The 27,800-nt window shown below is 35.7% G+C and overlaps 1 long non-coding RNA gene across 1 annotated transcript; it reads right to left on the reverse strand.

Annotated features, from left to right (window-relative positions):
- Window positions 1-10,250: 10,250 nt before the first annotated feature.
- Window positions 10,251-27,800, reverse strand: LOC116421080. Its single transcript, XR_004231401.1, has 3 exons — window positions 27,742-27,800; window positions 18,227-18,427; window positions 10,251-10,534 (listed from the first exon to the last, which is right to left on the reverse strand). It is a non-coding gene; the product is annotated as an uncharacterized LOC116421080 (long non-coding RNA).

The following is a 27,800-nucleotide window of genomic DNA, read 5'->3' on the forward strand; positions in this document are numbered from 1 at the left end:
AATATTTAATAATTTTTTTATTTTATATATATATTTATATATATATATATTTTAAAAATTTAATAAATGAAATAAATAAATAAATAATAAGAAAGAAAGAAAGAAAGAAACTGGAAGTTAATTGAAATAGAACACTGTATACTTCCTTTCCAGTTGAATCAAGCCAGATTTTTAAAAATCTTTGTGACACCATCCAGAAAAAGGGTCTATGCCAACATTAGCCTTCTTCATTACTTTATTAAAATGAATTGTCTATCCAGGCATGTGTATGATAATCTATATTGCCATATGGAATTTTATTAAGAAAATTAAATTTAATAGGCTCAAACAATATGAGCATTAGCTGGACTGAAAATAGGCTGCTGAGATTTCAGCAGAGAGAGAATTAGAGGTGATTTTAGCTCCATTACCAGTATATCTCAGAAAATGAACAGAATGAAGAATTGAGCTGCAAACTTGCCACACAGGCTTGTTTTAAGGTTAAAATGAGATAATAGATAAAAAGCATACATTTATTTTAATTTCAAAGTATAAAATGGCATTTTTTCTTCTTGTGATAGTTGTTTTTCTGAAAAGAAAATTTAAAGTACCATTTGACAATCTGTACACACAGAGAGAATAACCAGGTAGAGAAGTAGAATGGCTTATCCATGGAAAAATGAGTAGTGAGTAGTACAACTAGGATCCATAAATAAGTCTTTTGGTTGTAAATTCTGTCCATTTTTCACCATACCACAAGTTTCCTCTGGGAAGTTTGGTGGTGTAGTGAATAGAATGCCAGGTCTGGAATCAGGAGAACCTGAGTTCAAATCTAACCCCAAATAATCTTAGTAGCTATGTGACCCTGAGCAAGGCTTAACTTTATTTGCCTTAGTTTCCTCATCTGTAACATAAGCTGGAGAAGGAAATGGCAAACTATTCCAGTATCTTTGTCAAGAGAAGCCCAATGGGATCATATAGAGTTGGACATGATTAAAAAATGACTAAACAATAACAACAAATCTCATACCAAATTTCAGGTGGCTAATAAAAATGCAAGTATTTATTAAGGACTTCTAATATGCCAGATATTGTGTCAAGTGCTGGGGATACCAAAAAGAAAATCAAAAATACCCACTGCCATGAAGTTTTCATCGAAATGAAAGAGACAATATGTAAATAAATAGGTACATAAAGATTTATTCAATAAAAGAATGCAATCTGAGAATGGAAGACATAGTAGCTGGCAAAAGATCAGGAAAGGTCTCCTACAGATGATGGAAACTGAACTGAGTTTTTAGGAGTACTAAGAGGTGGAGGTGAAAGAGGGCAGCATTTGCCTGTATAGGAGTTAGCCAGTTCAGAAGCACAGAGGTGGGAGATAATGTGTCATGTTTAGGTTTGAAAATATTGGTGGAAGGGGTGGAAGAAAGTGAGCATAATAATATTTAAGAATCCAGAATTGACCAGGAGATGTGAAAGTTCTTTGGAAGCTGCATTGAAATATAAACTGATAGAAACTTTTATGACTACTCTCATATACACACAGGGTCCACTCACTTGATATTCTTTACATCCCTTGGTTTCTTTTTTCATTCTTCCTTCTATTTTCTTTCTTTCCTTCCTTCCTTTCTTTCTTCCTTCCTTTCTTCTCTCCTTCCTTCTTTTCTTCCTTCCTTCCTTGTTTCCTTCCTTCTTTCCTTCCCGTCATCATTCTTTCCCTTCTCTCTCTGTCTCTTGGTGTCTCTCTGTTTCTCTTTCTCTGTTTGTCTATCTCTTTGTGTGTGTATGATATTACATTTTCAAAATTTAAGTCAATGTTGGTCTCATCTATGCATGGATGGACATATAAGAGGACATAGGGAAACACATAGGTACTTAATGATATTCTAGAACAAAAGGACATATAAATTATTCCACAATTGGACATTTATTAGGCATTTACTACATACTAAGCAATGTGCTAAGTACTAGCGTTTTAAAAAGGAGGGGAAATAGCCCCTATTTCAGGGAGCTCACATTATAATAAGAAAGACAACATAAACATAGTTAGGTACATAGAGGATTGTTGGGAACACAATATGTAGACCTTTTCTTCTTTCCTTGTGAGAGCATGATGGTGATTCAAGGAGACTAAGAGGTTGTTGCTGTTCTCTGACCTCCCCACTGAGAAGGCCATTGCGCGTTGTCTGATCTCTCTTCTTTCCCCTCTGCCTCCAATTTATTTTCCCAGTCCACAAGCAATACCTGTGTTAGTAAGGGTTGCTTTTGCAACTCCTTCAGATTTCACAGCTGTGGAGGCTCTTGGAGAATTGACCTGCCCCTTACAATGCACTTAGACATGGTCCTTAACAGAAGATCTATAAAGAGTAGAGGAAAGGAAATCCCAGAGAGGGAAAATGGCTTCCAGCCAGATGGAAAAAGTGCTACTAAACAAAGCAGGATTTGAACTGAATCTTATATCAAACTAAAAAAAATGGAGTTGAGTAATAAGGGCATTCTGGTTATGTAAGATAAGCATCAAGGCTCAAACAAATGGCCTTGGATTGGGAAATGGATTGTCTTGTTTGAGTTGCAGTAAAGTAGGCCAGAGTGGTTCAATTATCACCTCTAAGAGTAAAGCCAAGGTTGATTTAAATTGGTCTTTCCTATGAATTAAAGATTCTTTCCTTATTCTTTCTAACATTGGGTTGTAAACAGCTGATCAGGCCATCAACTTAAAATGGAAGGGAAAATTATGTAAGAGTAGAATGATGAAAAGGAGTTGAATTGTGAAAAATTTTCATTTCCAAACAATGGAGTTTAAATTTGATTCCAGAGTTAATAAGGAGCCACTATAGTTCTTACAGCAGGGAGGAGAACATATACTTTCAGACAATCATTTTGGTAGCTGAATTGGATTGGGAAAGAAAAGGAGAACAATTGGAACTCAATTTTAATTATCCAGGTGAGAAGATAATGAGGACCTGAACTAGGGGAATACCTGTGTGAGTAGAGAGAAGTTTCATGGAAGAAATATTATAGAGATAAAATGACAAGATTTTCATAATCCTTTTGTTAAAACTATGAGCTTACTTGCATGCACTGTTATTAGAAATGAATCTTAGCAAGATTTATTCATACAGATAGTTCTAGTCCAAATGAATTTTGAAACCAGCTATTCTCTTTTCAAAATCCAGTACTCTTATCACTGCCCTTAGAAAGCTACACAAATTACAAACTAAACTGCATGGATCATGGAAAATGCAATGGAAAGAGGAATATATAAAATCTCTTTTGGAAGGCTAAAACAAATAAGTTCTTTCATTATTGTTTAGTCATTTTCAGTCATGTCTGATGCTCAGTGACCCCATTTGGTGTTTTCTTGACAAAGATATTAGAGTGGAATGCCATTTCCTTCTTCAGATCATTTTACAGATGAGGAAGTAAGTCAAAAAAGGTTAAATGACTTAGCCAGAATGACTCAGCTAATAGTCTCTGAGATTAGATTTAAGTTCAAGTTTTTTCTGACTCTAGCCTGGCACTCTAGCCACTGTACCACTCAGCTATCCTTACAGCAGATAACCAAATATTCAGGTGATTGGAATAACTGAACTTGCCTACTTTGAGATCACAGAATCATAGCTTTAGAACTACAAGGAATCTTAGAGGTCATTTAGTCTAACTGTCGATCTATAGGTAACAAATGAAGACAACAGAAAGGTTAAAGAATTTGTCCACCATTACACAGGTAATACTGGTAGGGATGAGATTCTCTGACTACAGATCCAGCACACTTTACATTTTACATAGATGGATTGCTTACATTTTAGGCCAAAACTCATAGGATCATCACCCATTAACCACCAAACATGGGGCAAAAACCTTGGTAGGATAAAATGAAGTCAGACTATTTAGAGGACATGGGAATGTCTAGTGAGGGATCATTGGATATGTTCTTTAGTTTATCTCTGCCCTCATTGCGATAAGCCGGGATAGATCCAAATGGGACTATGGATTTAGCAAAAATTTAACTGCTGATGAGGCTAAGCCAGAAGTGTTATTAATACCAGGGATCACTAAGTTAAGCTACAACTTAACTGAGCTAGATAAGGAAATGCAGAGCTCAGTAGATTTTCCACTAGACTAGGAATTGGTCTAGCAAACTACTGCATAAAGCTAATCAATGCAAATTTTAAAAAGATTGCAGCTCTAAGTCACTTCATAACAGAATAACAGTTGTCCTAACACCCTTTGCTAATGGTTCCTTGGGCACTGGATTAGTGGCAGAAATTGACTTGACCCCTATAAATACAATTGAGTGAGTCAGTTTCTTGCAGTTTAAGTCATCAAGCAAGCACATGTGAACTAGTTTCATAGAATCTCAGATTTAAAGGCTGAAGAGACCTTGGAAGACCTTGGAGACCTAGTTCAACCACTTCATTTTACACATGAGGAAACTGAGGCTCAAAGAAAGAATGAGTAGAAAATACATTCATAAAAGGAAAACTCCCTAATTAGATCTAAGGAGAAATGGAAAAGATTGCTTTTGGTGCTAGTGGCTTCCCATCCACAACATTGCTCAGCTCCACATTTTTTGCACTGCTTAAATTCCTTGAATTTTCTCCTTATTTGTGACTCAGAACTGAAGCAAACAAAGGTTAACTGATCTGTCTAAGTTGTCACATGACCAGTAAGGATCTGAGGTTAGAGTTTAACTCAAGTCATTCTGACTCAAAGCCCTATACTCTGGCCATTGCACCATCTTGCTGCTTATAATTGCCTAGACCTTTACTTTGGTGAAGTAATTTGACTTCTTCCTTCCCTAGGGTTCCCTAGGGTTGCTCCCTAAGCAACCCCCTAATTCTGAAAGTTGTACAGGAGTTTTGGTCTGTTTTGGTAAGAATATTCATTATTATGAGCTTCTTATGTCCATGAAATGCCAGGTCCAGATCCATACTATATCTTCTCTCTGTGTTTCAGTTTCTCTGTCTCCTTCTTTCTGTGTCTCGTTCTTTTTCTATCTCTCTGTTTGTCTCTCTGTCTCTGTCTGTTTTTCTCTTTGTGTGTGTGTGTGTGTGCATCTCTGTCTCTATTTTTTTCTCTCTCCCTCTTTCCCTCACCTCTCCCTCCTTCCTTTCTTCCTTCCTTCTCTCTCTCTCTCTCTCTCTCTCTCTCTCTCTCTCTCTCTCTCTTTGTGTCTGTTTCTCTGTCTTTCTGTCTGTCTGTCTGTATCTCTCTCTCTCTCTCTCTGTCTCTCTCTCTGTGTCTCTTACTGGTTCCAAATGACGTTTGGGTTTTAGCACCAAATGAGGAGATTGTAGGCACCAGTTGTTGGATCACCTGAAGAATTCACAATGGCCACTCTCTTTGACAAAAGTAGATTTATTTAGGAGAATTACAGACAAAATGAAGGGATTTACCAAGAGTGGTAAATATGAAATAGAGTTGGGAGGGCACATTAATAACTAATAATAGAAAACACAAATTCCCTAGTAGAACTCACAATTAACCAAGAGAAATGGAATACCCTGTGAGGTTGGGTTAGTACCCTAATAGAGTTAGTTAGCTCTAAGAAGGAGAAATATACCATCAGGCATGATGGGGTGAAAGGAGAGACACTACAAGGCATAGTGAGGGGGAGTAAGAAGAAAGCCATCATGTGACATGGAGGAGAACAGAGGGGAAAGACATCATGAGGCTGCTTTTTGTAGCTGGCTATAACCCAAAAGGCATTCAGTAAAGATGGAATGAGCCATGGACAGATTTATAGAGGAAATTTAACCTCAGGAGTTTGACATAACTCAGATTTTTGACTGGACATAACAAGGTAGGGCTACCCACTAAAGGTACAGAAGATGGGATCAGGAGGCTATTCCTACCAGTGACCTTCTGTCAATATTTCATTCTTTCTATCCAAATACATCCAGTTACTCAGGACCTCATCAATAGTATGTATACATATATCATAGATAATGATGATTATTTTATTTACATGAATATACACTATATGTTACATCTAGCTATAGATGTTTTGGACCTGACCTGAGATTTCATTGGTCTGCCAATGAGGCAATGAGGAATTGCCAATGAGGAAATTTCCCTCTATCATTGAAGTATAGCACTTTCTCTGCAACTGAGTCTTAAAGAACTGCCCAGGGTACTAAAAACTTAAATGACTTGCCCAGTGCCATATAAAATTACGCAGTTATGAACATAAACACTGGTCATTCTGTCTCTAAGTTCAGTTCTCTATTTATCATGTCATCCTGTCACTGAACTGAAATGCTTTAAGAATTTGAGGTAAATCATTACCAAATTATAAACACGTTAGCACACCAATCTATGTATTATTTTTCTTCACATGCCTCATTGCACTATTATGGCATCTTGCATTTAGTATGTGTTCATTAATTTTTCTTTGTTTTTTGTCAATTTATTGATAAAAAGTTAACAGGCAATAAAAATAAGAGATTTGCGTAAAAAAAATCATAGTGTTACAGATGAAAGGGTTCCTAAATAAGTCATCTGGTCCAGTTCTTTCAATTTACAAGTTAAAATTTTGAGAAAGCACAAAATCCATATGGTCTGATGGGGATGACTGACGTTCCTGGGAAACATTATTGAGACCAGATGTTAGCTGTTTTGTTCACCTTTGGTTGTGTTTTTCTTGACTGATTGGATTGATGAACTGGCTTATAATTAAGCAATATGTACTGGATAAGGCGGTGGATATGATATCTAAAAGAACTTCAGGAAATCAGGACACATGATCAAGATAAGAATGTACCAGGTACAGTCATGCCCATGCAACTAAGCAGATTTGCTGTCCATAGACAACATAGATTATATCAGAAACAAATACCGTATTTTTTTTATTAATAATTCTTTGGAAATATAGGCAACAATCAATGTTTTTAAATTTATTGATTTATAGAGTGTAATGTTCAGGCTAGCTTTCCAGAGGTCCTTGGGATCTGCCCAAGTCCTTCATCTTAGTGGAGAAGTGATGAAAGCAGGAAAGTCACCAGGAAAATGGTCAAAGATAGAATGTTTCCTTAGGAATTGAATCAGGACATTATCATTGTAATATTCAATTAGTTGCTCTCCCACTAGTTTCCACTTATTGGCTCTATTTTTTCCTTAGACAAACAAGGGAACATGTATTCTAATGTATCTAAGAGTCCAATGATCTGCTCCCAAGTTACCAACAGTAGACCATGGTTATGAGATAAGGAGTTATAAATATAGAGAATTGTTAGGAAGGTAGGGGTAAATGCAAAACAAAACATACTTTTTTCCTAGGAAATTTATTTATTTTTTTAATACACATTGCTTTATGAATCATGTTGGGAGAGAAAAATCAAAACAAAGGGGAAAAACCATGGAAGAGATTTAAAAAAAAAACAGAAAAAAGAAGTGAACATAGCATGTGTTCATTTACAGTCAGTCTCCTTAGTTCTTTTCTTGAATGAAGATGGAATTTTCTGTTCAAAGTCTTGGGATTACTTTGAATACTGAACTGAGAAGTCTTTCATTGTCGATCATCACACATTCTTGCTATTATTGTGTACAATGTATTCCTGGTTCTGCTTATTTCACTCAATATCAGTTTATATAAACCTTTCCAGGCTTTTCTGAAATCAGCTTGTTCTTATTCTTTCATAAAACAATAGTATTACATTGTCTTCATAAACCACAACTTGTTCAGTCATTCCTCAGTTGATGGGCATCTACTCATATTCCAATTCTTTGCTGCCACAAAAAGAGCTGCTAAAAATTTTTTTGCATAGGGGATCCTTTTCCCTCCTTTGTGATTTCCTTGGAATACAAACCCAGTAGTGGCATGCTGAGTCAAAGGACATGTACAGTTTGACAGCCCTTTGGGCATAGTTCCAAATTGCTCTCCAGAATGGCTAGATCATTTCACAACTTCACCACAAAGTATTAGTGTCCCATTTTTCCCATATCCCCTCCAGGATTTGTAATTATCTTTTCTGTTATCTTAGCCAATCTTATAGATGGGAGGTGGTACCTCAGAGTTGTTTTAATTTGCATTTCTCTAATCAAGAGTGATTTAGATGACATATTCTTATAAGTGACATATTCTTATAAATTTGTCACAGTTCTTTATATATTTTAGAAATGAGATCTTTATCAGAAACACTGGCTATAAAGATTTTTCCAGCTTTGTATTTCCCTTTTAATCTTGCTTCTTTTAGTTTTGTTTGTGCAAAACCTTTTTAATTTAATGTAATCAAATCGTCCATTTGGCCTTTCATAATGTTCACTAGTTCTCTTTTGGTCATAAACTCCTCCCCTCCCCAAAGATCTGATAGGTAAATTATTCCTTGTGCTCCTAATTTGTTTGTGGTGTCATCCTTTATGCCCAAATCAGTTATCCATTTTGACATTATTTTGGTTTGGGGTATGAGATGTAGATCTATGCCAAGTTTCTGACATATTATATTCCAGTTCCAGCTGGAGTTGGGGGGTTTTATCAAATATTAGATAACGATAAGCATTGATTATTGTGGTATGTGTATCTAAACTATTCCATTCATCCACCAATTTATTTCTTAGCCAGTATCAAATGGTTTTGATGACTTCTGCTTTACAATATAGTTTTAGGTTTGGTACTGCTAAGCCACCATTCTTTGTAGTTTTTTTTTTTTTTATTAATTCCCTTGATATCCTTGATCTTTTGTTCTGCCAGATGAACTTTATTATTTTTTCCAGTTCTATAAAATAATTTTTGGCAGTTTGATTGGTATGGCACTGAACAAGTAGACCAATTTAGGCAGAATTATCATTTTTATTATATTAGTTTGGCCTTCCCATGAATAATTGATATTTTTCCAATTGTTTAATCTGTCTTTATTTGTGTGAGAAGAGTTTTGTACTTGTGTTCATATAGTTTGGGTTTATCTTGGCAGGTACACCCCCAAGAAAAACATATTTCTTAATGACCAAACTGATTGAAATGGAGATCTATTATGAATGCATGCAATGGAAGCACAATTTCAGTAATAATAAGGAAGAAAAATATTGTGTAAGGATGTCATCATTGAGATGTATGACCCCAAAAGAAAATGGATCACCCATATAGTAAGAATAAAGAATAAAAAATGGACAACCCATGTTGTCCATAGGTATCTGTGTGCAAATACATTTAATAGACCTTTTGGGAAGTATTTTTGAGTAGTAATGAACAAGAATTGAATACAGCAAAAGATCTAAATAGAGGGTGCAATCTGTGTGCCTAGAGAGAATAATCATTTTGAGGAAACTACGGATTCAGCAAGAGAAATTTTAAAACAAAACATAGCTGCCTACAATGCCCAGTCTCTGAAAAGCATTGTTTGTGAAAGCTAAAACTGTCCTTAAAAATATATCTCACCTCCTCCCTTCCCGGTATTTAAACATTCCCAAAGATAGTAGTAGAACCATGACTGGAATTTAAATCTCTTTACCTTGTTGTTCTTTCTACTCCACTATGCTCACCTCATCTGGTTTCTTCATGGCTAAATTTCTTTGTCCATGGATCTAATTCATCCTCATTTCATTACAGAAATGTAGGAAGTCAAAGAGTCATAGATTTAGAAATAATCTTATAGGTCATTAATTCCAACTCTATTTTATGGATTATAAAACAGATTTAGTAAGGATACATAGCCTACCCAGGGTCATTCAGTTAATAAAAATATGAACTCATGTCTTCTTTTCTCCATATTCAGTGTCCCATCAACTATTCCACACATCTAAGGTAAAATTACCATTCCATTATTCATTCTCTCTACTATATTCTGCCATGTAACTTGCTTTATTTATTTCAATATCCCTTCAAACTTTCCCATCTCATTGTATACACAATAGACCAAACATACCCAATTTTGTTTTCCCTTTTCTCCCTTGTTAAATTCTATCACAAACTAGAACTTGCACAATAGTGAGATCAGCTATGGTATGATATTTTCAGTCAGACAGAGATTCAGTTGAATTTGGCATTTACCTTTTCAGTAACTTTGTATTCATCTGTTAGAAAGTAAAAACAAACACAGCTAAATAGTCCAGTTAACAAAGGCCCACCTGAAAAAAAAGAGCTAGATTTATCTTTGGGGAGCAGGAATTACAGAGGGAGGGGTGATTGCTCAGCTACAGTCTATAAAAAGAAAAAGAGGTATAAAATGGGAGATTACATACTAATCCCCAATAATATTTATCAAATAGAGAAGCAAGCAGCCCCTACTGTACCTTAATTTACTTTCTAATTTTACAATTCATAAAATACTCACCAAAGCATGACACGAGTTTGGAATTCAAGCACGATGCACTTTATGTGACAAGACCCATAAAAGGACACTAATTTCAAAGTTGGTGACTTTCTCAAAAGAAAAAAAAAAGAAACTTAAATACATTCTCAAGGAGCCCAGTGCAGGGAATCTGAGGTGAATGCTGCTTTCTTGGATGAAATATATGATCTGTCATTCTCCATTATAGTTACTTCTGTCCTGAAACTGGGGTTGATCCAATGTGACCAACTAGGAATAGAACACCATTCCTCCATTTCTGGTCTCTGCAGAGATAGGGTAGAAGGAACGAATTAGATTTCCCTTGAGCATTCAGCAATCACATTCACATTTTTGACTGGAGAAAGGAGACCTTAGCTCATGTTGCAATGAGTCACCTTCTACTTAATTTTTTTTCTTTTGCCTCATTAGCTGTTTAAGAGTTAGAGTAAGCTTATGGCTACTAGGGAAAAGTCTCCCCATTATCCTTTTCCTTTGAAAAATAGAATTCTAAGAAATAGAGTCTACAAAGCATGGCTAAAAAGAAAGTGGACTTGAAGGTAGAGATGGAAGAATAGAATCTGATCCCAATTTGACGATTTACTGGTTCTTAAAAACATACCAGTTAATCATACTTCAATAATTGTGGCTTTATGAACACACACTATTCTTGACATTGAAGAAACAAACAAAAAGATGAAAAAGTCCCTACAGGATATAAGCCACTTTGGGTTAGAATAGGTGCTGCCTCCTATTATAATTATATGTGTGTATTATGTATGTATGTATGTATGTATGCATGTATGTATTTTGCTATATACATGCATATACACAGGTGTGCATTTACAATGCATACATACGTGCAGTGTATATGTCTATACATACCCATATATGTATGTATGTATGCGTGTATGTATGCGTGCATGTGTGTGTGTGTGTTGGAAGCATAATCCTCTGGATATCAGCTTCCTCAAAATGGAATTAATTTTACCCATGTTGACAACTTCAAGCCATTAAAATTAGGGTTATATTGAAGGTTCATTCATGCCAAAGATACACATCTATCCTCCCCTCTACTTCTTGGCATTTTCAATTTAATTCAAAGGCCAGTTTATGTACCATCTATAAAAAACAAGTTTTCATCCACATCACTTGCCACATGATAATGTTCTCTCTGTCTCTGTCTCTGTCTCTGTCTCTCTTTCTCTTCTCTCTCTTTCTCTTCTCTTCTCTCTCTCTCTCTCTCTCTCTCTCTCTCTCTCTCTCTCTCTGTCTCTCTGTGTGTGTGTCTTGCTCTCTGCCTCTCTATCTCTGTCTCTGTCTCTCTCCTTTCTTTGTCCTTTCTCCCCCCTCCTTTCTCTCTCTTTGTCACTCTCTTTCACTCTGTCTCTGTTTCTCTCTCTCCTTCTCTCTCTTCTTCTCTCTCTTTATCTTATCTCTCTGTCTCTCTGCTTTCTGCCTCTCTATCTCTCTGTCTCTGTCTCTCTCCCTTTCTTTTTCTGCCCTTTCTCACCCCTCCTTTCTCTCTCTCTCTGTCTCTCTCGCTCTCTTCCTCTCTCTGTGTGTCTCTGTCTCTCTCTTTTCTCTCATTATTTGTAAATGTTTATGTTATAATGGGAGCATCTTGGGACTGCATTGGATGGAGTGAGAGGCCTGGAGTCAGGAAGATTCATCTTGATGAATTCAAATCTGGTCTCAGACACTTACTAAGCTGTGTGATGCTGGACAAGAATCTTAACCCTATTTGCCTCAATTTCCTCATTTTATATGACTAGAAAATGACTGAACAAGCTGAATATTGTATTTCTAAAACCTCCCATTCAAAAACAGTCTCTTTAAAGAAAAGAACTCCTTCATTTTTTTGTCTTCTTATACCCACAAACTAGCACATTTCTTGGCACATATAGATTCTTAATAATTGTTTTCTGAATTAAATTAGCATAGAAGTGCTTTGACAACTGCAATGTGCTAATTGAATGTAAGGAATTGTTATTAATGGTCAGGATGTTAGTGTAATTTATCAGAAGGCTATTAAAAATATTGAAAAGAGAGAAATCAGTCTTGGCATTAATGTTCAATATATTGTAATGTTTTTATTCCAGGTAATGAGATACAGTAACCAAAGATTAGTCTTTTATTCTTGTACTTGTTACTCTCATCTCATTTACTTACCACTCATTTAAGGAATTAATAGCAATTTGCACTAAACTGCTCACCCTGGCCATTCAAAAATTTTAAATTTAAATTTAAAATCAACTGAGAAGTTCTAAGCTCTTCCATTCAATAGGTTTTGGAAAGACAAAAATGACTCTTTTTCTAAGTCTCCAGTAGGTAGAAAAAACATAAACCAATTAATTTCAACATATAGTAATTGACTATCTTCTACATAAAAAATAGAAAGGCATCATGATATGCTGCTGAATATGGAGCTTACCAGGGTGTATCTCCTGAGTTCCAATCCCACTTCTGACATCTACTGGTCACTGGGAAAGTGATGCTGGGCCTATCATTTAGCCTGGTATTAGAGGCAATATTCTAAGACCATAAAATGGCGAAAACAAATGGCAATTTACATTGGTAGATGTTTCTTCTGCCTGATAGAGTTTCTTCATTAGGATTGAAGAAGGGGAGAAGAGGATATGGGAAAGGAGGGAAGGGAAGCTAGAGATTCTCAAAACTAGTGATGAAGACATTCTTTCCAGACATAGAGACTCGCTTGTGCAGGAAACTGAAATGTCATGCATAGGAAATAGCCAAAACCAGTTTGACTGGAAGAGAGAGTATGTGGAAAGGATTAATAAGAAGTAAGACTGGCAAGGGAAATAACAGCTAGATTATAAGGTTATAAGATGATAGAACACAAAGGAAACCTTCCCCCTTTCTTTTTACAGATTATGAAATTGAGAGTAAGGACATTAAGTAGCTTGCCCAGGGTCACAATATAGCGAGCATGAGTGGCAGAGTTTGAACTGAAAATGATTTTTTCTTACCACTCAGCCACACTGATGTAGGGCCATAGGTGCCAACCTGAGGAAGGCACTCTATTCTAGAGGCAATATGGAGTCCCTCTCTTAGGAGAAGAAAGAGACAATGTGGAAATCAGGCCCCTGAAATCAGACTTTTGTCCACAATGTGATGTTGTTTTTAATGTTATTGTTTTCCTGCCAAAAAAGGGCTTGAGGACACTAAATCCATAAGCTATTATTTGTTGCACTTTTTTTTCCAAACCCCACTAGGAAGGAGAAATGACAAGACTGATGTGTGCACAAAAACATGAAAGGGAAAAAGGTGAAGTGCTTGAAATTTGTATATTCTTCCTCCTCTAACCTGAAATGGGGAGGAGAGAATTTTGGTTGAAAGAAGGTATGCAGAGAAGAAAGCTAGAGCTTCATAGGATGATGGATCAAAAGGCAGACAAAAGCATCGAAGTTACTGATTCTACTTCATTTTAGAGATGAGTTGCTTACAGCCCAGAAAATATAAGTGCCCCAAATCACACAGTCAGGAATGGGATTCATTTCCCATGACACTAAATTTCAACATGATTTCCACTGTGTCCTGAAGTTTTCAGATCACAGAATATAAACAATCCAATTTGACTGGAGCCTAAATACCAGAAGATGGAAAGAGTGAAAAGGTCTGTTTGTATATGTCATAACAGAATCCTTGAAGTAGAGGTAGAAAAAGCTTGTGCAGTTAGGTGGTGCAGTGTATAAAATGTGATGCCTAGAGTCAGAAAGGTTCAACTTTCTGAGTTCAAATCTGATCTCAGATTTGTTTTTCTAGCTATATGACCATTAACCATGTTTGCCTCAGTTTTCTCATCTGTAAAATGAGCTGGAGAAAGAAATTGTAAACCATTCCAGTATGTTTGCCAAGAAATCCCCAAATGGAATCACAGAGTCAGACACTACTAAAATAACTAAGCAGAAGGATCTTTAGAAACCATCAAGTCTAACGCTCATGTTATAGATAAAGAAACTAAGGCACAGAGACATTAAATGATTTGCCCATGTTGACAACTAGTGCTTATCTTATCTAAAGTAGCATATGAATCCAAATATCTAGTGCATCCATTCTGTTATGTTGCCTCTTATTTTAAGAAGTGAATACCAAATTTGAGAAGCATAGATTTTATTTAGAAGGTAATAGGGAACAATTGAAAGTTAATCTTCACTGAAAAATCAAATCTATTCTATTTCAAGCAGTGTTTCATGTTTCAGAAGAAAGCAATAAAATTCTCAAGGATACTGATATGAGTCATCACTTTGTAAAGAGTATTGATCTGTCAGAGTATGACAAATAGGACAAACAGGACAGGGAAAGTCCTTAAGTTTATACCATGTGAGGGTCAGTTGAAGGCACTAAGGAGTTTTACCTTTAAAAAAAAAGAAGAATTGTAATGTGGGAATGGAGTAGATGACAGCTGTCTTCTCATTTTTTTTAGTATCTTATTTTTATGTTTTAATTTATGGAACAAAACAAGCATCTCCATAACACAGAAAAAAAAAAAGGTGATTGCACATGAAACTGCAAATCTACCATACATAACCTCCAAATATACAACAAAGTCCTCTTGTAGATTTCTTTTTTTTTTCTTCCCTTTATTCTCCTTCCTGTTGACCACAGAGAGCAGAAGCAGGAGTGGTAAGCGAAAGTTGTTAAGAACTGCATTTTTTGTTAATGCAAAGAACAATATACATAGTATGAATTTCCTGGAGGATGAAGAGAGATATAGTGTAAAATAAACCAGAATATCAGATAGGATGTAGAGGGTTTCAATCTTTGTGATAGTCTGAAATAGTGAACTTAAGTATATTCAACTATTGCAGGGGTCCTCAAACTACGGCCACGGGCTAGATATAGCAGCTGAGGACAATTATCCCCTTCACCAGGGCTATGAAGTTTCTTTATTTAAAGGCCCACAAAACAAAGTTTTTGTTTTTACAATAGTCTGGCCCTCCAACAGTCTGAGGGACAGTGAACTGGCCCCCTATTTAAAAAGTTTGAGGACCCCTGCATTAGAGAATGACTAAACAAATTGTCAGCATATAAATGTGAGAGAGTATTGTATCATCATCAAGATCATCATCATTATATCAATAACATCATCATCATATCAAAATCAACATCATATCAACATCATTATCATCATCATATCAACATGAGCATCATAAAAATATCATCATCATAACATCAACATTATCATATCAATATCATCATAATATCAACATCCTCATCATGTCAACATATCAACATTATTATTATCATAATATCAACATTGTCATCATATCAACATCCTCATCATCATTATATCCATATAGATCCATATATCATCATCATCATCGATAGCATTTATATATCCCTTGAGAGTTTGCACAGGACTTCATATATATGATTTTCATAACAATTGAGAGATGGGTGCTATTATCATTCCAATTTTATAGATGAGGAAACTGAGACACATAAAGGATAAGTGACTTGCTCAAGGTACTCTATCCATTGAGTTATCTCCCTACCCAAGAAATGATGAGATGTAGAGGGCCACAGATAGTGGGGGAATTCAGGGTGAGGTATAATACCCTTCATCCCGGAGGGAACCTGTTGACAATGTCTGTTTTGGCTCCCCATCTCCCCTAAGGACTCTCGACCTTCCTGAGAAGTCAGGTGTTGTGATTAAAGCAGAGTGATAGATACCAAGTGACAAAGAATCATCTACACACAACAACAAGTTGTTTATGTGGTCCCACATGCAAAGTATATAGTTAGTGCAAGTACAGTGTTGCTATGGTTACATAAGGGTATTAGAATATATAAGGCAGAGACAATTTGGAATAAATGGACTCCATGTTTGACCATTCACGTGAGTCTTCTAAGACCAAGGACTTAGGCTGGTACCAAGGTCCTCCAGAGATCTAGTCCGGACACAACAATGATATGTTCAATTTCAGAAGAAACTAGGAAGACTTCTGTGAAGTGATGCAAAGTAAAGTGAGTAGAAGTAGGAGAGAAATCTACACAATGAAAACATCATTATATATAAGAACAACTTTAAAAACTTTAAAACTTTGATCAACACAATAATGCACCATTAAGCCCAAAATTATAAAGATGAAATATGCCATTTACTTCCTCCCAGAGAAGAATTAAAATGCTGGAAAAGACATACATTTTCAGATGTGGTCATCATGGAAATTTGCCATATTATTCACATATGTACAGGATGCTTTATTCTTTTTTTATTTTGAACAGTAAGAAGGGACTAATAAAACAAAATAGCTAAATATCAGAAAATGAACTGAGTGGTAGTGTTAGGCTGTTCTGAGAAACTACAAAAAAGCAAGCCAAAACAACATATCAATATCATTATAATTATTTTGTTATAAATATCTATGTTCAATTATCAGATTTAAGATTGGCTTATTATTAAATTGAGATAACTTTTTTTATTGTAGTCAAAAGATATCACTTGGAACTTCTTTAGCAGGAAATCGCCATGGTCTTAATTGAGCAGTCAGATAATCACCTGCTCTAACAGAGGGGTTGCCCTGATTTTTCACTTGGGTATTAAGACTGAGTCTATCCTGACCTCTTCCTCTGTCCAAGCCAAGTCTTCTACTTGATGACACCTTCCCATCCTTCTTCATTTGTCCCTTCATAAGGCACAGTCACATATATAGCCATAGAATTCTTGGCCACATAAACATCAAAGTTCTGCCACATAAACTAACTCAAAGTACAACCTTGAATAAACATCAGAACAATTCTCCAAATTCCTCCCAAATTTGTTTCTCAAAATCCCTTCAAGTGTGTTACATTTGCTGTCCAAATGGCATCTGCAAAGGCACTCCCAGGATTTAACGAGCCTTTTCCTGCAAACTGCAAATCAAACCCATTTGTAGCATCAGCAAAATACTTTCTTGCCTTCTTAGCTCAACAAAAAACCAATCTAACTCTTATTTCTACAATTTCAAGGAGTGAGAATAAAGAAAATAGCACTCAGATTCTGAGAACTCACTTTTTAGTTTAAATTCTGATAGTAGCTGTGTGACCCTGGAAAGTATCCTTAACCTCACACTCCCAGTTTCCTCATCATTAAAATGGGACTATCTATCTCGTGGTATTGTTACAAGTAAACTCTTCTCAGAGTTCTTTGTAAACTCCTATAGTTCTATGTAAACTGTGGAGAGTTTTCAACCTGAGTGGGATACATGCATAGCAGCTTTTAAAATGCTTTATCCCTTGGGTATTTTGTTTGCATAGACCAATCCTCATGTCTAATAAGAAATAAAGACATTGCCATTAAGAATGGACCTTGAATATTCAGGAGTTATGTGTTTGAATCCTGATTCTACTACTTTTTGCTTTGATGGAAAGATATTCACCTAAGTTTTCTGAAATTTAGTATCCTCCTCCACGAAATAGAAATTAATCAAACAAAGAAACAACATTCTGTTACTAAATAGCTACATTATTTTTTCCAAGTGCCTTCCTAGGCACTAGAATACAAAGACAAAATGAAACAAGACTTGCCTTCCAGGAACTGACCTTCTCTTGTGTAAGGAGAGGGATAACAGTCAGTCGATAAATATTTATTAAATGTCTATTATATACTGTTGTGTTTTATGCTCTAAGAATACAAAGAAATGTAGAAGAGAGTACCTGACCTCAAGGAGCCCATATCCTAATGGTAGAAACAAAAATGCAAACAACTATGTGCAAACAAACTATATATACAGGATACACTGAGAATACTCAACAGAAGGAGTACATATGTAAATATGTACAAAAATGAAGGTAAATATAATGTCACAGAGGGAATAAGCAGCTGAGGGAAATAGAAAAGACTTCATATAGGCAAAGGATTAACAATTTTTGTGTTCATTACCTCATAGTGTTGTGATGAAAGAGGAACCTTGCAATTTTGAAATACTATATAAATTGAGTTATTATTCTTGAGTTATATACACACATCTCACCTCAGTCTGATGATTACAGTGACACCAGAGAAATATGAATCCTGATTGTGAAAAGATGTCATCATTATGATCCTCTTCTTTCTTCTCCCCTTCCTTCTCAAAATTATCATGTTTGGCTGTAGACAGAATATACTTCCTCATGTGAGGGGAAACTTCAAGCAGAGGATATAAACATTTTTTTGTTTCTCCAAAGACAGAGTTCTAAAAGGGCCAAAGGCTTATATTAATGGCAAGCTCATAACCTTAGCTGAGAATCTATATAACGTTTTATGTAAACAACCATAGTTGTCTCAGTATATTGAACAAAAGTGTTTGCTAAGCCCTTTCAGGTATCCTAAAAAAATTCCCAAACAAACTTAGCTATTACAAGTCTACCTGGAAGGCACTTTCATATAGTCATGAAATAGTAACAGCAATCTTCTATGAGGCAGTAATCTTCCCAAAACATATTAGAGAGGAGTTGTACTGTTCATGTATCTACATGCTGACAGTCTGACAGCCCCATTATCTCTTGAGGCCGCCATCATCCAGTCACCACCAGGTCTGCAGGTGAACTCTGAGCACAGGGACTTCCTTTTGCCCTTCTTTACATCCCCAGCATTTAGCACAGGGGCTGGCACATAATAAGAAATTAATCAGCACTTATTGACTGACTGGCTGACTATTCAGAAGATCACCCTTGAAAATGCCTTGCTGCAGGTGCTTAAATACTTACTGGTTGGTTGACTGATTCTCTAATAAATTTAATTTGATTCAAGTCAAGTATTCATTTCCCATATCTCTTTGAGTCTATTTCCATATCTCTCTCATTCATCCCCTTCATTTCACTTATGCAGTTACTAACCTGGTTCAGTTCTAGATCTGAATACCACAGAGTACTACAACAGATCTCCTCTCCTCTCCTCTGTCATTCTTCTTTCATCTGGCCAAAACTAATTTTCTAAAACACAAGTTTTACCTTTTCCCTCCCAGCTAATGATGTTTCAGTGGAGGCTTCTAAAAACCTCTAGGACAAACTGTAAACATTTCCTTCTGGAATTTAATTCTCTTTAGAATCTGATTCTTAGGTGTATGTCTTTCCAAACAAGCTTGGATTACTTCCCTTGTGAACTCCATTTTAGTTAAACAGCCCCATTTTTTCTTAACATATAGCATTAGATTTCCTAATTCCATGCTTTTACATAAACTGGGTTTTCCCCCACCTCCCATTTCCTAAAATGTTTTTCTAATTCTTTTCCCCTTACTTTTTTTAAAAAGCATACACAGGTGCTAATTTATTCCATAATTAGTCAATCCTTCAACAGCATCCAATGGGCTCTAAATATGTTTTAAGCACTGTTCTAGAAATGGAAGGAAAGGCAAAAACATAATCTCTGCCCTCAAGGACGTTCTAACCAAAGAAATAAAATATAAATCACTATGTACCTGTAAGAAATGAACAATGCAAATGGAAATACTACTAGCATCATTAATTACCATTTTACAGATTAGGAAATAGTTTTAATAAAGTTAGATGACTTGACTAGGGTCATACAGTTATGATTTCTCAAAGGCAGGAAATAGATCCAGGCCTCTACCATCAAATCTCCATCAATTTTCTTCACTATTCTAAGATAATTCTTTATGAATTATTTGTTAACAGTCAATACTGAAATTTAAAAAAAAATAGAGATATGGAGGGCTATGAGAAACATTTAGTCCAAGTATCTAAACACATAGTTGATCAAGAACAAAAGCAAAGCTAAAATTAAATGTTCCTGACTCTCAATATATTGGTGTATTCACCACACCACATTTCCCTGAATCTTGTAATTGCCAATATCTCTAAGCATGATATTAGGTCATATTGCTATGGTTTAGTCACTTTTCAATCATGTCCATCTTTTTGTAAACCTTTCTGGGGTTTTTACAGCAGAGACATTGGAGTCGTATGCTATTTCCTTCCCCAATTCATTCTAAAGATGAAGAAACTGAGGCAAACAAGATTAAAAGACTTGTCCAGGATCACACAACTAATGTGTTATCTGAGGTCAGATTTGAATTCAGAAAGATGAGTCTTCTTAACTTCAAGTGTGGCATTTTAGTCACTCCAAGTACTTTTAATGACTCCTGCCTTGTCCATAATATTTCCCCAATATGGTATTCCACTTCGGTTCCACTGACCTAAATTGCATCTATTTGTTCTATTTGACTTGAGGTCTATTTTCCCCATTGTGCCTTTTGATAACTGTCCCATTCTATCACTAATTAGATGACTTTGGACAGGTCAACTTGCCTCTTTGAGTATTAGTTTTCTCATCTAATAAAATAAGAGGGAAGTGTATAGGATTTGAAAGCTAGATGAGATGTCAATAGCTATGCAATCCACGTGAAAGAATTCTCACCACAACCTTAATATCAAAAAGTAGTTGCCTAAATTAGTAGAGAATAATGAGTAGTATTTGTATTATATGTTAAGGTTTGTAAAGCATTTTGCAAACTCATGTTCACTCATTTGATATTCAATCACTCTTGTAAATTCTCATTTTAGAGATGAAGTAACTGAGTTGTTCAGTCATACAATGAATAAGTAATCGAATTGGGATTCAATCTCAGTAACCTTCAATTCCAAGCATAGTGCTCTATCCATAAACTATATTATTTCCTTGTGAAACCTCAAAACCTTAGAATGGACACATTTTGGTCTCAGTTCCCTAGGAAATTAGGTCAACCAGGCAAGCAGACCTTAAGAATTTAAAAAGAAAGCATCTTCTTTCCAATTTCTTCAGAGAGAGTCAAAAAAAAAAAAAATAACAAGACATGGGAAGGGAGGGAAGGAGAAGCACAGATGTAGCCAAATTAGATTTAACCAATTCCAGATGTTTACATGAAAATGCTCACAGTTACTAAACAAATTTTACTGACTTAAAAATTCCCAGAACATTAACACTGAAATAGACTTTCTTTTAGAACTCCCTAAATAGAGAAACAAACAAAAGAATGTTTTCATTGTTATACACCAATTAAAGATCTTGTGTATTTTTTCCTAGCTTATAACTGCTTAAATAAAGTGCAATGACAAAAGAGCAAACTTCAGGGATTAGCTCCATGACTTCATTTAGGAAGGACCTAAGAATGGAGAAGGGGATCTAAACTCCACATATCCCTATTAATTTCTTCTTATTCTCCAAAGACTTTGAAATCTTTTTTTTTTTCTTCATTGAAGACTAAAAAAAAAAAAATTTCTTCCCAGGAAAAGTTTCAGATTTAAACTCATTTAGCCACAACAAAATCTGCAAGATTCAGAAGGATTCATTCAAGGTAAAGGCAAATTGAAAACTGCCTAATTCAATCCAATAACTTTAATTGGTGTTGAATTTCAGATTTAAAATGATCACAGATTAATTGTAATCAATCTCCTTCTTTAGCTGCTTCTCTGTAGATCTGCCAACCTAAAGCATTTGACTATGTGCATTATGAAAAGATCTAGAGAGTTTCAGAAAAGGAAACTCTCTCTATAATGAAAATCAATATGCATCTTTTCTGAAACTTACAGTTTTACAAAGCTGCCAGCTTTAGTGAGAAGTGACTTGCCTTGCCTGAGGTCCCACAATCAGAGGCAAGGATTTGAATCCTGGTCTTCATATATTCAAAGCCATTTCTCTTTGGGTCATTCATGCTTTTATTATCATGATACTTTATATTTGAGTGCCCTCAGGGATGAAGGAGAGTGATTATGAGTAAAAGAATAAGCAATGGATTAACTATCAGTCCGGATAAATTGCCTTCAATTCAGTCAATAAGTATAATTTTTAAGTACCTTCAACAAGTCAGGCACTGTGCCAAATCCTAGGGTTACAAAAAGGGTAAAAACAGTCCCTGACTTTAAGCAATTTACAATTTAATGGAGAAGACAACAAGCAAACATATGTACAAACTAAGCTATATAGGACATATGTAAATATATACAGGATAAGCATAAATATACAGAATATATGTGAATAATTACTAGAGTGAAGGCTTGGGAAAGGTTTCCTATAGAAGATGGACTTCCTATAGACAATGCCTTTTCATTTGGGACTTGAAGGAATTCAGGAAAACCTGGGGGTAAAGATGAGGAGGGAGAGCATTCTAAGCATAGAGAACAGTCAGAGGAAGTACTCAGAGACAAAAGCTGGAGTTTCCTGTTTGTATTCTAGCCAGTGTCATTATAAGGAGTGAGATATAAGAATGCTAGAAAGGTGGTGAGAGTGAGGATAATTTCTAAAGGACTTTGAAAGACAAAAAGGATTTTTATCTTCAATCCTGGATGGAATAGGGAGGTGGGGAGTGAAATGGTCAGACTTGTATTTTTGGAAAAACACTTTGGCAGGTGAAAGAAGGATAAATTAAAATGGAGAAAGAATTAGGGCAGGCCCACTAGCAGGTTTTTTGAGTAATCCCAGATTTAAAATAATGAAGGCTTTTACCAGAGTAGTTGCAGCATTAGAATAAAAAAGGATTTTTTAAAAAGTATTAGAGATGTTGCAAAGGAAATTAACAGACCTTGGCAACACATTGGATTGCATTGGTAGTGGGGAGGGCAGTGTTGAGAGATAAGAGAGTAAAATAAAATAAATCCTAGATTAGGAGCCTGGGGGATGAAGACGAGGTATTTCTCATGATGGTAATAAGGAAGTTTGAAATTTGAGGAGAGTTTAGTAGGAAAGATAATAAGTTCCATTTGGGGCATATTAAGTTTCAGATGTTTAGCAGTGTATATCCAGTATGAGATATCTGAAAGGCATTTGACAAAAGAGCTGAAAATATCATGCCAAAAACATGAGAACAAGCATACCACCTTGTTTCACTCCATTGATGACTAGGAAAGCTCAAGAGCATTGCCCATTTTCCAGAACCCAGGCAAGCATGCCATCATGAAATTGATGAACTATTCTGATGAACTTCTCTGGGCAATCAAATTTTGACATAATTTTCCATAAGTCCTCATTACTGACAGTATAAAAGACCTTGGTCGCTGTTGAATGTCCAATTTACGCTTGCTAAAAACATTATTTTATGGAGAACTCACACATGGCAAGTGCCTCCAAGATGCTCAGAAAAAGAACATTCTGAATGTCTATCTTAAGAACTTTAGAACTGATTGTATGACACAGGAGATACTGAGAACTGATTGTATGACACAGGAGATACTGGCAGGACAACTCAGCATGGGGTGCCTTTATCAGAGAAGGTGCTGTGCTCAATGAACAGAACTGAATTAGCTCAGAAGAAATATGAAATATACAGTTAGAGAAACCATTCCAAATGTTCATAAGGCTATTTGTGTCTGACCTGTGACAGAGCATCCAAACTCGTATTGGTATGATTAGTCTCAGAGGGACACACTAACTCAACTCTGAAATAATGATGTCATTTTGGTCTTCTTCAAGAACAACCAACCAACCAGTCTGAAAGCCACTAACTAGCTTATAAAATGGAAGGTAAGCATAGAGTTTGGAGAAGGATAGATTAAAGAATTATTAGTCTGAAGATGATAATTAAGTCCATGGAAACTGATAAAAGCATCAAGTGAAGTAGTATAGAAGAGAATAGTACCAGGACAGAGTCTTGTGGGATGTCTATGGTTAGAGTGCATAACCTAGATGAGGAGGCAACAAGACAAAGAAGGAATGGTCTGATATATAGGAAGAGAACCAGAGAGAGTGGTATCCCCAAAACCTAGAGAGAAGAGAGTATCAAAGAGGAGAGAATGATCATGTCAAAGGCTGCAGAGTAGATAAGGTAAATGAAGGTAGAGAAAATCCCATTGGATTTAGCCATCAAAATTCAATGATTCCATTTTTCTTTTCTTTCTTTTTCTTGGGTTTCTTTTTCAACTTGACTGATATGGAAATATGTTTTATGTGATTTCGCCTATATAATTGATAACATATTGGTTACCTTCTCAAGATTAGGGGAGGGGTGAAAGGGAGAGAAAGAATTTAGAACTCAAAGTTTAAAAAAATAAATGTTAAATATTTTTACATGTAATTAGAAAATACTTAGTGAACTAAAACCACTTTAAAATATTCAATTCAACAAGCATTTATGATATTTCTGTGGGTTTTACTACCACATGAAATAATAAAAGAATGCTGGATTTTAATCAAAATATCTTGTGACCTTAGTCAAGTCCCTGATAGGTTTCCACATGTGTGAAATATGGTGGAGAGGAAGAGAAAAAGTATTATAAAAATTTCTTTCAGCTCTAAAAGAATGATCTCATGCTCTTATATATCTTGGGCAGGCATAATGCAGCTGAATAATGTGCACAGGAAGTTAGGCACAGAATTGAATAGAGGAAGAGAGAAGCTTGATTACATTTGCCAAATTGCTCAGTATGTCAATGATCCCAAGCTGTTCCATGTCCCCACAGTCCAACTGTTTAATGAGTTTCTTCAAGTGATGGTTATGTGCTTGCTAATCAATGGACACTATGATTTCAAAACAGATGAACCAGTGAAAACAGATAGATACAGAATAAGTAAGCTGTAGAATATTACCCACAATAATGTGACATTTTAGAAAGCATGAAAAAGAGATCACCAAGAACACATACAGGAGGATGGCCACCCTAAGTGTTGGATTGATACCCACATAATATTTTTTAAAGTAGAGAAAAGTATCCATAATGATTATTTAAATATACTTGAAAGGATATGTACAAGGTGAGATACAATAGCAGGGAGAGAGATTACTCTGGTCAAAAAAAAATCATGGCCACATTAAGAATATAATGGATCCAGGATCTAAAATGGTGTAGATCAAAAATTTATCCCTGCCTTTTATAATTTGCACTTTTTTTCTGGATTTATAATAAATCCTACTGATAAAATCAGTGAAATAGGGTCCTTACTCCAGATCTCTTAGCATTGTATAGGTATCAATTAAGCATGAGGGTTATCCATTATTCCTCTCTTACTTTTACTAGGTGAGTAGATCAGATTCTATTTTCCAATCTTCAACTTTGACACAGCATTCTAAAAAATTCTTCAGTAGTAACAAAATTTAGGAAATGACTATTTTAGTACATTGAGGAGACAAAGTGGAGGAATCTCTCTTTTGTGAGAAAAAAGTAGATTGCTCAATGAATTTGTAGGAGAATTAATATGTATGTTGAAATCTCTTAGTATGAGGGCAGAAGTTGAGAAAAAAAAGAACAATTTCTCCCTTACACCAGACTTTTTCCACATCTTAGTCTAGAGATTGGACTGAGATTATGATTGAAACAGCTCCCAAGGCTAGTAGCACTGTTCAAATTAACCCCAAGATCTCCCTGTCAATCTCCCTTATATTTGCTTACCTGTTCCATTCCTCTTCATAGAATGGAAGTGGGTACAGCTTTATTATATCTTTATGTTCCTAGCACATAGTGCAATGCTTGGGATTTTGTAAGTGTTTAATAAATGTTTGTTGAATTGAACAGTATTATGTATAATGACCAAAAAAGGGCATAGTTTTTAGTAAGCCAACATGATTCATTCCATAAAAACTCTGAAGTTAAATTTTTCTGTGATACATCTAACCATTCTAGGATCTCAACATCTTTTACAATCAAGAATTTAGAAAACAATGACTTACTGGAAACTACAGTGTTTAAATTAACATTTTTTTCTAGCAAAACCTTGTCAGTTCAAGCCTAGCTTTTTCTGAACTTTAAAATGAGGATGTAACCTGGTATAGTATACAGAATCCTAGCTCTTGAGTCCAAAAACCTGAATTTGAATTCTGCCACTATTGGAACATAATTGTGTAGTGTTAGGTAAGTCACTTACCCTCTCTGGGATACAGCATCTTCTGTAAAATGAGTGAACTGGACCTTTAAGATTCCTTCTTTCTGTAAACCTATGATTTTCATCCCCAAATATTCAAAGTAGGCTTCTTTCTTTCAATGGAAATCAAAATTAAGGGTCTCAAGGATCTCCAGCTGCCATGTGGTATCAGTAAAATATAAATTTAATGGGCTAAATTCAATGAATAATAACAGGGATTCATCCCTCTACAGTATCCTCATGGATTTAAAAATTAATGGAAAGTGTGGAAGGGAATTTGACAAAATGTTATTTAGGTTTAATTGGACTCACAAGTTTTCAAAATTGACAAAGATTTAAGGAGTGGAAGGAAAGTATTCCTAGAAAAAGGAAATGGAACTCTTTTCCATTCATCACTGGTCGTAAGTAAGCAGCTGAAATCTACAGCCAGAAGTTAAAGTCAGAATTCACAACTTCGACAGAGCTTGGATCCAAGGTACAGAAGTTCCTGAGTCAAAGCTGGAAATGAGGGTCAAAGCTAGGAAGAACTGGTAGCAAGTTCAGAATTGTTCAGATATTGCAGAGGCCTATGTTTCAACAGTGAAGCTGGTGGGAAAAGCACTAGACTTGAGATCCACAGAGACTCTGATTTCATTTCTCACCCCTCCCCACCAAACAACCTCATATACAGATAGAGTTTGATTTCCCTAAAAGTTAGGTAGCACAGTGGAAAGAAGGTTGGGTAGGCCAGAAGTCAAAAAGACTAGAGTTCAAATCTGCCCTCATACACTTAATAATAGTGTGACTCTGGAATAGTAATCATGTAACTGCTGTCTGCCTTGGCTTCCTCATCTGTCAAATGAAGACAATAATAGCACCTACCTTCCAATGTTGTAGTGAGGACTGAAGGACAAACAACAGAACTTAAGGATCAAGGGAGATAATTGTAAAGCACTTAGCATGGTAGTTTGCACATAGTGAGTCCTTAATAAAAGCCTGTTTTCTTCCTTTCTTTCTGTTCCTATACTTTTCCTGCTCCGCTTAAACTCCTCTCTTTCCCTACTTCAGCTCCAGTTGCAAATACTGCCCTTCTTATGTGCCTCGAGAATGGAATAATTATTTAACCAGACTTTTCTCCAACTCATTCCCGCTCCGGCCACAGCTGGTTTAACTAGGAAATATCTTCTCAGTTTGCTCATCTATAAAATGGAAATAACAAAGCCTGTAGCTGCTATCACATTGTGTTTCTGTGATCATCAATCAAAGTAAAAGCTATTAAACACACTGAAAACTGTAAAGAGCTATATACTTATATTATGTTATATATTCATTATATTTATGTTTATATAGTATTATCTTGGTTGTTCAGTCTTTTGAGATGTGTCCATTCATGACCCCCATTTGTGTTATTCTTGGCAGAGATACTGCAGTGGTTCGCCATCTTCTATCTGAGTCATTTCACAAGTGAGGAAACTGAGGCAAACAGGGCAAATTGACTTGCATAAAATCATGTGGCTAGTAAATGTCTGAAGCCAAATCAAATCCTATGTCTTATTGGTTCCAGGCCTGGAATTCTCTCCACTATACCACCTATCTTCCCCTGTTGCCTCTTTAGTCATCTGAGAGCTCTGAAAATCACTTATTGCCTATCTAGTCCTCCTGACTTCCTTTTTTTCATATATTTTCCTCTATTTGTTTGACGCTGTTATAAAAGCAGTATGGTATAAGAGAGCAGCATCTCACCTGGAGCCAAAAGGATGTGGATTTGAATTCTGCTTGTCATATAACCATGATCATTCTAT

Source organism: Sarcophilus harrisii, chromosome 2 (genome assembly GCF_902635505.1).
Source record: "Sarcophilus harrisii chromosome 2, mSarHar1.11, whole genome shotgun sequence".
NCBI classification, from domain to species: domain Eukaryota; kingdom Metazoa; phylum Chordata; class Mammalia; order Dasyuromorphia; family Dasyuridae; genus Sarcophilus; species Sarcophilus harrisii.